The sequence below is a fragment of the Copadichromis virginalis genome, linkage group LG19 (assembly GCF_057382275.1).
Source record: "Copadichromis virginalis isolate Kocher_CV1m ecotype Utaka linkage group LG19, C_Virginalis_male_GT1.1, whole genome shotgun sequence".
Taxonomy (NCBI): Eukaryota; Metazoa; Chordata; class Actinopteri; order Cichliformes; family Cichlidae; genus Copadichromis; species Copadichromis virginalis.
The window spans coordinates 32,126,101-32,136,116 of NC_140636.1; the positions used below are offsets into that span (position 1 = coordinate 32,126,101).

At 40.3% G+C, this 10,016-nt stretch overlaps 1 long non-coding RNA gene across 1 annotated transcript; it reads left to right on the forward strand.

The window, feature by feature from the left end:
* The first annotated feature begins 1,293 nt into the window (after positions 1-1,293).
* LOC146686505 (uncharacterized) lies at positions 1,294-2,321 on the forward strand. Its single transcript, XR_014916934.1, has 2 exons — positions 1,294-1,563; positions 1,844-2,321. It is a non-coding gene; the product is annotated as an uncharacterized LOC146686505 (long non-coding RNA).
* Positions 2,322-10,016: the final 7,695 nt, after the last annotated feature.

Consider the following 10,016-nt stretch of genomic DNA (forward strand, 5'->3'; position numbering starts at 1 on the left):
TGGGGTTACATCATTTTCCAAAGAGGTTCCTGCTTTATCTACAGCCTGCGTGGTGTCACGGTTTTTCTTGTCTATTGGAGTTCTGGGCTCGTCAGATGTATCAATGATATTTGTGGCAACATTTTCTGCTGTGTTGTTCACGTTGACTGTTGTTTTCTGTTGTTCAGGAGCTGTCTGTGTCTCCTTTGAGGCCACTGTTGTTGTGATGTTTTCTGTGATGTTGATCAAATCCCTTGTTTTCTGTAGAATCACAGCCTTAATGTGATCTGCCAGCGATGCATTATCCTCTGAGTTTTCAGGTGTTTCCATGGTATTTTGGATATTAGTGATAAGTGTGGCACCAGCGGAATTTTCTGCTGTGCTGTTCACGTTGACTGTTGCTTTCTGTAAAATAACAACTGGCACACAGATTAGATTTCCCATGATGCGGTCACCTGTGTTAGAGGTCTGTGCAAGTTCAGGAGCTGTTTCTGTCTCCTCTAAGGCCACTGTTGTTGTGCTATTTTCTGGGATGTTTAACAAATCCATTGCTTTCTGTAGAATCACAGCCTTAATTTGATCTGCCAGCGATGCATAATCCTCTGAGTTTTCAGTTGTTTCCGTGGTATTTTGGATATTAGTGATAAATGTGACATCAGCGGAATTTTCTGCTGTGCTGTGCAAGTTGGCTGTTGTTTCCTGTGAAATATGAGCTGGCATTTCCGTGTTGCGGTCAACTGTGTTAGAGGTCTGTGCAAGTTCAGGAGCTGTCTGTGTCTGCTTTAAGGCCACTGTTGTTGTGCTAGTGACAGCAGTGTCCTGGCAAAACCTCAGTTCTGCACCTGCTGACAGTGAGCATAGGGCAATGACATTATCTACAAAATTACATAGCCTTCCTATGGTGGCATTTTCGGCGTAATCAGACCGCAACTGTTGCCACTGCTCATGTGTAACATTATTTAGCAATTCCTCTAGCAGTGGCCTAACATCATTTGCAGGAGTGGAATGACTCCTGACATTGTCTGGATTGCTCCTAGCTGTGTTGTTGTCCATTTTGCTTCAATATCTATTTGTTTGCTGTTAATGTCTTCTCTCTGTTTGTTAAAGCGAGCGTTAGAAAAAACAGAGTTGCAGAGGGCTATTTATAGGTTTTTGTCTGTATGACGTCTTTGAAGCCCCGCCCACTTCAAGTGTGACGTCTTTGAAGCCTTTGATCTAAGCCCCGCCCACTTCGAGCAAAAAAAGAATGCGCTCGGAGAGTGTGGTTTGTTTGTCTCTCTCTCTCTCTCTCTCTCTCTCTCTCTCTCTCCCCCCCCCCCCCCCCCCAAGCTTCATCACAGCCTCCCATAATAATAACTTTAGTAATGGTAGCAGTTAAAATATTGTCTGGTTTCATTTGGAACAACGATAGTTGTTTCGTTTATCGTTGATTGTTGATCTATTACAGTCGACCAGGTGACAACAATCACGTTGAAAAATCATTTATTTATAGTTGGCCGGAAACTAAAGCTGCTGTCACTTGGACTATTCCGTAGCACCCACCCGAGTAGTCGTCCTCGTCCCTGCACTGCACGTCGATCTCAGGTAAGAATGTATTTATTTAGTCATTGTTTGAATGCTGAATTTGGAAAAACAGTCAAGATTGCTTGATATTTATAGTCTATTAAAATGTATATTATAGTATATTTAAAATGTGGGGAAAATTTCTCAATAGAAATGTCTAAAATATCATAATTTGGTTCCCAAGTATAAATAACATTTAAAGCTATCTTGGACAGAAGGAAAAGAGTATGTATTTCTTAGAAAACGCGAAATCTGCACAAACATACCATTTTCATGTCATAATGTTCTTTCTGTTATAAAGCTATATTAGCAAAGGTGCTGTAAAGTTGTTAGCAGTGTGTCAGCTTGGTGACCTGCCACAGAGTACCTTTGTGACGTCATTCGCTATGCTCCAGATCGGATGGGTGGTGCAGGACGCCCGACGACTCTCATCTATATACAATTCCCAGCAGCAGACAACTCCAACATTCTGTATTTAATATTTGAATATATATTTTTTAATTTTCTGTCTGTGTGCCAAGGTGAGCTATGCACCTGTTTATTGTTACCTGCTGTGTCTCATGTTAAGAAAACATGTATGGTCAAAATAAAAACACTAGCTTTTAGTGTACAGGATGGATGTGAATGTTAGTGAACAAAACAGGCCTGCTGTATATCAGATGATGTGTATATTCTTAATTTTTTTATGCTTACAAAACTCTACTCAAGTTTCTTTTAAAGTTTTTGCTTGCATTTCCTACACAAATGTCAAAATAATAAAAAATCTTTGTGCACTGATACATGGTCTCACATTTTTATCTATTCAGCTGCTGTGTGATGCACACCAGTGGTCCTCACTGCGCAATGTTAAAAGAAAGGCTTCATTTTTATCAGCTGGTTTTCACATAGGCCAAACATCTCTAAGGATATTTCTCCATTGTCTATAAATACATGTCAACAACATGTAGCAACAACTACTACTGATTCATACATGTCCATCACTTTGGATGAGTGCATGTTTTTTTGCACACTGTCATCCTGTGCACTGTCCCAGCATGATTAGACCTTAGCGATGAACCTTGTTGCCAAAAAGCAAAGCCAGTGGGAGCAACATCTTCCAGAGCTAAAGCTCCGTTCACCAGCACTACTGGTGAGCCTTGTCTATAACAATGCCATGTTTACATCACATACCAAATGTAGTCATTTTTTTTAAATTAACAGAATGATATATAGGATGTGATACTGATTACATAGTACTGATCCTCACCTGAGTACATTTTGTTTTATAATTTCCCTGAGGTCCAGAACATCTCCATCATAATGATCATATCTTGTTTGGGGATGCTGCCCTGCCACACAGTTTGTAGGCCTCAAAAACCTGTTGATCTCAGTACACCTGCAGATTCAAGGAGACATACTTTTACAGGTGACAGTATGTACTAAAGTATATGTAATTTAAACTTTTTTCATAACATTATGAAGTTGTGTGATATGCGAGTGAGAGATTATGACAAACATCCAGAAAAGTCTTGTGATCATGCAGTCATGTCTGAAACTTCTCCCACACCGAGTGCAAGACAGGGTGGAAAAACCCTTTAATTCATAGTGTTCTTGTTGCAGTGAAACGCTAAAAGATTTAAAACAAAAAATAAGGGCACATAAAGTGACACTGCTTGCTTTTTGCAAACTACTTTCACAAAAAGCCCATTATGGATTATGCTCAAGTACACTGTTGTGTAAAATTTACTTTAGTAAATTTACTTGTTTCATGCTTGGTCATGCAAGTTCTGTAAGTGAGTGAAAATAATTCCACAATTTTTTTTAGACATTTTTAGACACTCTAAGCTTTTTGAAAAAGAAAATGATCAAATTGTAACACAGAGTGTGGTCAGACTGCTTTTGTTACACACAAATACCTGTACACGTTTGTAAATCTTAGTTTACGCTAAGAGATCAGAGGAGAAGGGTGGAGTGCCCACTCCAGGTCAGGGATGAGTTCCTCCTCCAAGTGGAAGAGTTTAAGTATCTCAGGGTCTTGTTCACGAGTGATGGGAGAAGGGAGCAGGAGATCGACAGACAGATTGGTGCTCTCAATTTACTGGTCAATCTACGTCCTTACCCTCACCTGTGGTCACGAGCTGTGGGTAGTGACTGAAAGAACAAGACTGCAGATACAAATGGCTAATATGAGCTTCCTCAGACGCGTGGATGGCCTCTCCCTTAGAGGGGAGGCCAAGTGGCTTCTTTCCACATGGAAAGAAGCCACTTGAGGTGGTTCGGGCATCTGAGAAGAACACCTCCTGGGGTGAGGTGATCCGGGCATGTCCCACTGAGAGGAGGCCCCCGTGCCTTGGTGTTCCCCCAAACAAGCTGAAGGAGGTGGGTGGGGAGAGGGAGGTCTGGGCTTCTTTGCTTGGGCTGCTGCCCCCGTGATCCGCGATCCAGTAGAGTTGAGTATGTGGGTTACGCCCATTAAAAACTTGCCAGATTTTCTAATACAATACCAAACAGCACATTCTGCTATTCACTCTTGCTTTGAGCTTTGATACCCAGGTGCTCCAGTCATGTTCCTGATTGATACAAGTTTGATTTACTGAATACTAGCTAAGCAATCTAAGCAATCTACAGAATCTACAGAATCAACAAATTTCTTCCAGTCAGCGAATGCTGCATATAATTTTATTTTTTGCTTGTTGCAACGTGCATAAAATTAAAAGGTTAAAACTAATGAAACTAGTTTTGAATTTTTTTTTTCAGTTGATTCAATTTTATATCATGAAATATGCAGAAAAAATAGAAATGGGCTGAAAGGTCTAATGCTTCATAACGTATTCAGGTTGTGTATCATATTTTTTAAAAGTAACTAAGTAAGAAAGTAACAAATTACTTACAAAAATAAGCAATCAGTAAAGTAATGGGATTAATTTCTTGGAGAAGTAATCAGTAATTAGTAAATAATTACTATTTTCAAGTAACTTGACCAACACAGGGTATTACCGTATGAAGTGGCAGATGTTAAAGAAACTGTTCGGCTACATGTCCAGTAGGTGGTGCAGACGACTGTCAGGATCCACTAATTCACCACAGTCAGAGTCTTTTGGATTACCTCTGCATCAGCTGAAGGAGTTAGTTTATTTAGTTTTTTGGTTATGTCATAGAATAAAAAGGCCCACATTTTGGAAGAATTTAAGCCCATAAATAAACAGCAGAAATATCCATGTATAGAAAACCTTTTTCTATTAGAAAAAATTCTAATAATGTATAGATACATATCAATACTCAATAACTCATTGTTCCACTTACAATAGCTGTAAGTGCAGCTTACCATGACTTGAGTGTTATCTCACACATCAACCACGGTAAAGCGTGTTATAGACAAGCCAGCCCACTGTGACCATTTCATGCTTTGCCTCTTTCAAAGTGTGAAATATACATGCATGCAAAAATTGCAGTAAGCTGTGGTTACAGCAGAGGGAGACATTTTATTTCAAGCCAAAGTGAAAAGAACCACAGGAAAGCATTTAAAAATGAAATTATTAACACATTTACAATTAAATATACATCAGCTGCCTAGCACTGCTCTGCTCACTACTGTGATATGGAGTTGCACACAAGTGTTTCTGTTTGCAACACTTTGCAAGATGTTGAAAGAGATGGAAGGAAAGATCTTACTGTGAACTAGCTCCGGCCTTGAGTTGAATTATTTCTTCAAGAAGTCACTTGGATGAGTGACGAAATGTTTCTCCCACACATAGGGTTTTAGATAGCACCTCCTCTCCTGACTTAGCTTGTTTTTGTTTGTTATTTTGGCCTGTGTTCACCAGGGAGTTAAGTTTTCAGTGGAGACAAATAAACCACCGTTCACTTAATAAATAGTTTTTTCTTCCCAAACCGTCACTTCCTTTTTAACCCTTATGCTACGTTCCTGTACCCCTAGACTGGGGCGTAACACATCTGAAATGAAAAGCCTGTAAACGTGTGTTCCAGCCTCCTGACTTTGCTGGCACTCGGTCTTCATACTCGACTCCAGATCTGGACTTGTGTTGAACTCGACTGAGGTGGTCTGATCAGACACACCGCTGCTGTTTGCTGCAGCTGTCCAAAAATCACAGACAAAGTCAGGAATGTTTTTACCTCGTCTAGCTGCTCTGTGTGTGTGTGTGTGTGTGTGTGTGTGTGTGTGTGTGTGTGTGTGTGTGTGTGTGTGTGTGTGTGTGTGTGTGTACAGGTCACATGACAGCACAGCATTTTCTACCCACAGTTTGAACTGAGCAAGAAATAACAAATGTATTTATTCAACTTACAGACAATAAAAAAACAAACAGAAATCAGTGTAAAATTTAATAACTTTTATTGATGTTAACTTTTTTAAAAGTTATTAAAAAGAAAACCCCAACAGAAAAACCCCTCTGAGCAAGCACTTGGCGACAGTGGGGAAGAAAAACTCCCTTTTAAGAGGGAGAAACTTCCGGCAGAACCAGGCTCAGTGAGGGGACAGCCATCTGCCGCGACCGTTCCAAGGGGTTATCACAATTTTTTTCTACAATGCATCAACCTTGTTTTGTCTCCTGGTGAAACAAAACAGTCGGCCTATAGATGAGAAAAACCGACGTATGCAACTTGGCTTCTTCGAAAGTTTGGCTGCCTCTTCTATGAAAATTTTAACAATCGTATTGTCGACTGTTGGTTCATTTAATTCCATGTTTTGCAGAACTACTTCTGCCTCTTGCCACTGTTTACACAGGGCTTTGAAAATCACCTTCTCAAAGTTTTTGAACTTCCTTAAGGGGATTTGATCAATTTCATCCCTGATTTTAGCCCAGATTTTTTCGCTAAGCCTCTTGTAGATGGTTAAAACTCTTTCTGGACTTATGACTTTACCTGATTTTTTTATAACCCGCTTAACTAGTTCTTCCATACATGTTTCCACAAAAAATCGGTATTTTTCTTTGTTTTGAGACAATTCATCCTTTGCTACCAAAGGGTGTTTTTTGAATTGATTTTGCATGCTGGCTTCATGTTGAGCCGAGGATTTCTTTGGGGTTACATCATTTTCCAAAGAGGTTCCTGCTTTATCTACAGCCTGCGTGGTGTCACGGTTTTTCTTGTCTATTGGAGTTCTGGGCTCGTCAGATGTATCAATGATATTTGTGGCAACATTTTCTGCTGTGTTGTTCACGTTGACTGTTGTTTTCTGTTGTTCAGGAGCTGTCTGTGTCTCCTTTGAGGCCACTGTTGTTGTGATGTTTTCTGTGATGTTGATCAAATCCCTTGTTTTCTGTAGAATCACAGCCTTAATGTGATCTGCCAGCGATGCATTATCCTCTGAGTTTTCAGGTGTTTCCATGGTATTTTGGATATTAGTGATAAGTGTGGCACCAGCGGAATTTTCTGCTGTGCTGTTCACGTTGACTGTTGCTTTCTGTAAAATAACAACTGGCACACAGATTAGATTTCCCATGATGCGGTCACCTGTGTTAGAGGTCTGTGCAAGTTCAGGAGCTGTTTCTGTCTCCTCTAAGGCCACTGTTGTTGTGCTATTTTCTGGGATGTTTAACAAATCCATTGCTTTCTGTAGAATCACAGCCTTAATTTGATCTGCCAGCGATGCATAATCCTCTGAGTTTTCAGTTGTTTCCGTGGTATTTTGGATATTAGTGATAAATGTGACATCAGCGGAATTTTCTGCTGTGCTGTGCAAGTTGGCTGTTGTTTCCTGTGAAATATGAGCTGGCATTTCCGTGTTGCGGTCAACTGTGTTAGAGGTCTGTGCAAGTTCAGGAGCTGTCTGTGTCTGCTTTAAGGCCACTGTTGTTGTGCTAGTGACAGCAGTGTCCTGGCAAAACCTCAGTTCTGCACCTGCTGACAGTGAGCATAGGGCAATGACATTATCTACAAAATTACATAGCCTTCCTATGGTGGCATTTTCGGCGTAATCAGACCGCAACTGTTGCCACTGCTCATGTGTAACATTATTTAGCAATTCCTCTAGCAGTGGCCTAACATCATTTGCAGGAGTGGAATGACTCCTGACATTGTCTGGATTGCTCCTAGCTGTGTTGTTGTCCATTTTGCTTCAATATCTATTTGTTTGCTGTTAATGTCTTCTCTCTGTTTGTTAAAGCGAGCGTTAGAAAAAACAGAGTTGCAGAGGGCTATTTATAGGTTTTTGTCTGTATGACGTCTTTGAAGCCCCGCCCACTTCAAGTGTGACGTCTTTGAAGCCTTTGATCTAAGCCCCGCCCACTTCGAGCAAAAAAAGAATGCGCTCGGAGAGTGTGGTTTGTTTGTCTCTCTCTCTCTCTCTCTCTCCCCCCCCCCCCCCAAGCTTCATCACAGCCTCCCATAATAATAACTTTAGTAATGGTAGCAGTTAAAATATTGTCTGGTTTCATTTGGAACAACGATAGTTGTTTCGTTTATCGTTGATTGTTGATCTATTACAGTCGACCAGGTGACAACAATCACGTTGAAAAATCATTTATTTATAGTTGGCCGGAAACTAAAGCTGCTGTCACTTGGACTATTCCGTAGCACCCACCCGAGTAGTCGTCCTCGTCCCTGCACTGCACGTCGATCTCAGGTAAGAATGTATTTATTTAGTCATTGTTTGAATGCTGAATTTGGAAAAACAGTCAAGATTGCTTGATATTTATAGTCTATTAAAATGTATATTATAGTATATTTAAAATGTGGGGAAAATTTCTCAATAGAAATGTCTAAAATATCATAATTTGGTTCCCAAGTATAAATAACATTTAAAGCTATCTTGGACAGAAGGAAAAGAGTATGTATTTCTTAGAAAACGCGAAATCTGCACAAACATAACATTTTCATGTCATAATGTTCTTTCTGTTATAAAGCCTCGTGAAACAAAACAGTCGGCCTATAGATGAGAAAAACCGACGTATGCAACTTGGCTTCTTCGAAAGTTTGGCTGCCTCTTCTATGAAAATTTTAACAATCGTATTGTCGACTGTTGGTTCATTTAATTCCATGTTTCGCAGAACTACTTCTGCTCCTAGCTGTGTTGTTGTCCATTTTGCTTCAATATCTATTTGTTTGCTGTTAATTTCTTCTCTCTGTTTGTTAAAGCGAGCGTTAGAAAAACCAGAGTTGCAGAGGGGTATTTAAATCAAACAACAGACCTTTATTCGTTGTCAGCAACATAACACCATACAAGCCAGGTCTCCACAGCTCTACTCTGTCCATACATAAATGTGCGGAGATCGGTAGTCGCCGGTGCCAGCCCGTTACAATGGTAAGGTTTCTCCTGAGAAAATAACATGAGCTGCATGTAATGACTGCCGCTATACTCACACACCCACTAGGAGACTCCCCCAACTACTACAGTAGTAGGGCAACCCCCCCCCCCAGTGGTGGTATAACACAATAAGGGTTGTTACAACGTCAGGGAATACAAGAAGGGCCACAACGATCCTAATGTTCTCCTGTGTTTTTGTGAGTGATCACCTATGAGTGCCGCCCTGGTTATAAGAAGATGTTCTGGATGAGTACAACATTCTGGATAAATTCCAGTCTGGTTTTCGTAGAGCTCACTCTATTAAACCTGCACTCCTTAGAGTCTCCGGTGACAGCTTGATGAGATGTGATGCAAGTGAATGCTCTGTTTTGCTGATGTTGGACCTAACCTTTGCCCCTGATATTGTTGACCAACATTTTCTGCTAGATAGACTAAGAAAAATTTGAGTCAAAACAAGAAAACCAAACAAGCTGCCCCCAAGTAACGCGTTACTGTAATCCAATTACTTTTTTCAAGTAACGAGTAAAGTAAGGGATTACTATTGCAAAAAAGGTAATTAGATTATCGTTACTTTCCCGTAAGCACGCTGTGTTACTGTGTTACTAAAACCTTGATTTTTTTGTGAGTGTCTCATGACAGTGACGTAAGCGAGTGCAACGTTCGTGGCAATCAGCTGTGTGCAGATCAACAATGGATAATATATGGAGTGCAGGAGAGAGTATGAGCGTGCAGCGTTTAAAGCGTGGAAGTACTGACCTTACTTTGAGTTTGATTCTGTAAAAAGTGACAAAAACATTAGCGCCCGCTGTTCACTGCGTGTGAAGAAAACTTCTTTTTACAGCGAAAACAAGCCCTAAACTTCTGAGCAAGCACCGAGTACGCTCCCACGGAGCGGGAAATTCACAGACAAACTCGTGGATTCTTCCACTGACTGCTGCGGCACACCTGCACCAGGGTAAACCTCCGCCTACCCCACTCCTGCTATACAGGTGAAAAATAGAGCAACAGGACCACTAGTTTTCGATTTTATTTATTTTCTGCTGTGTTTCACTTGCATCTATTTGAAAGAGTGAGTGTAAACACAAAAACCTATTTTATTTTATGTGCTGGAATGTGCAGAAAATAGGTTTAAATGTTAAACAAATTTCTTCCAGTCAGAGAATGTTGCATATAATTACATTTTTGCTTGATGCATAAAGTTAAAAGATTAAAACTAATAAAACAAGTTTTA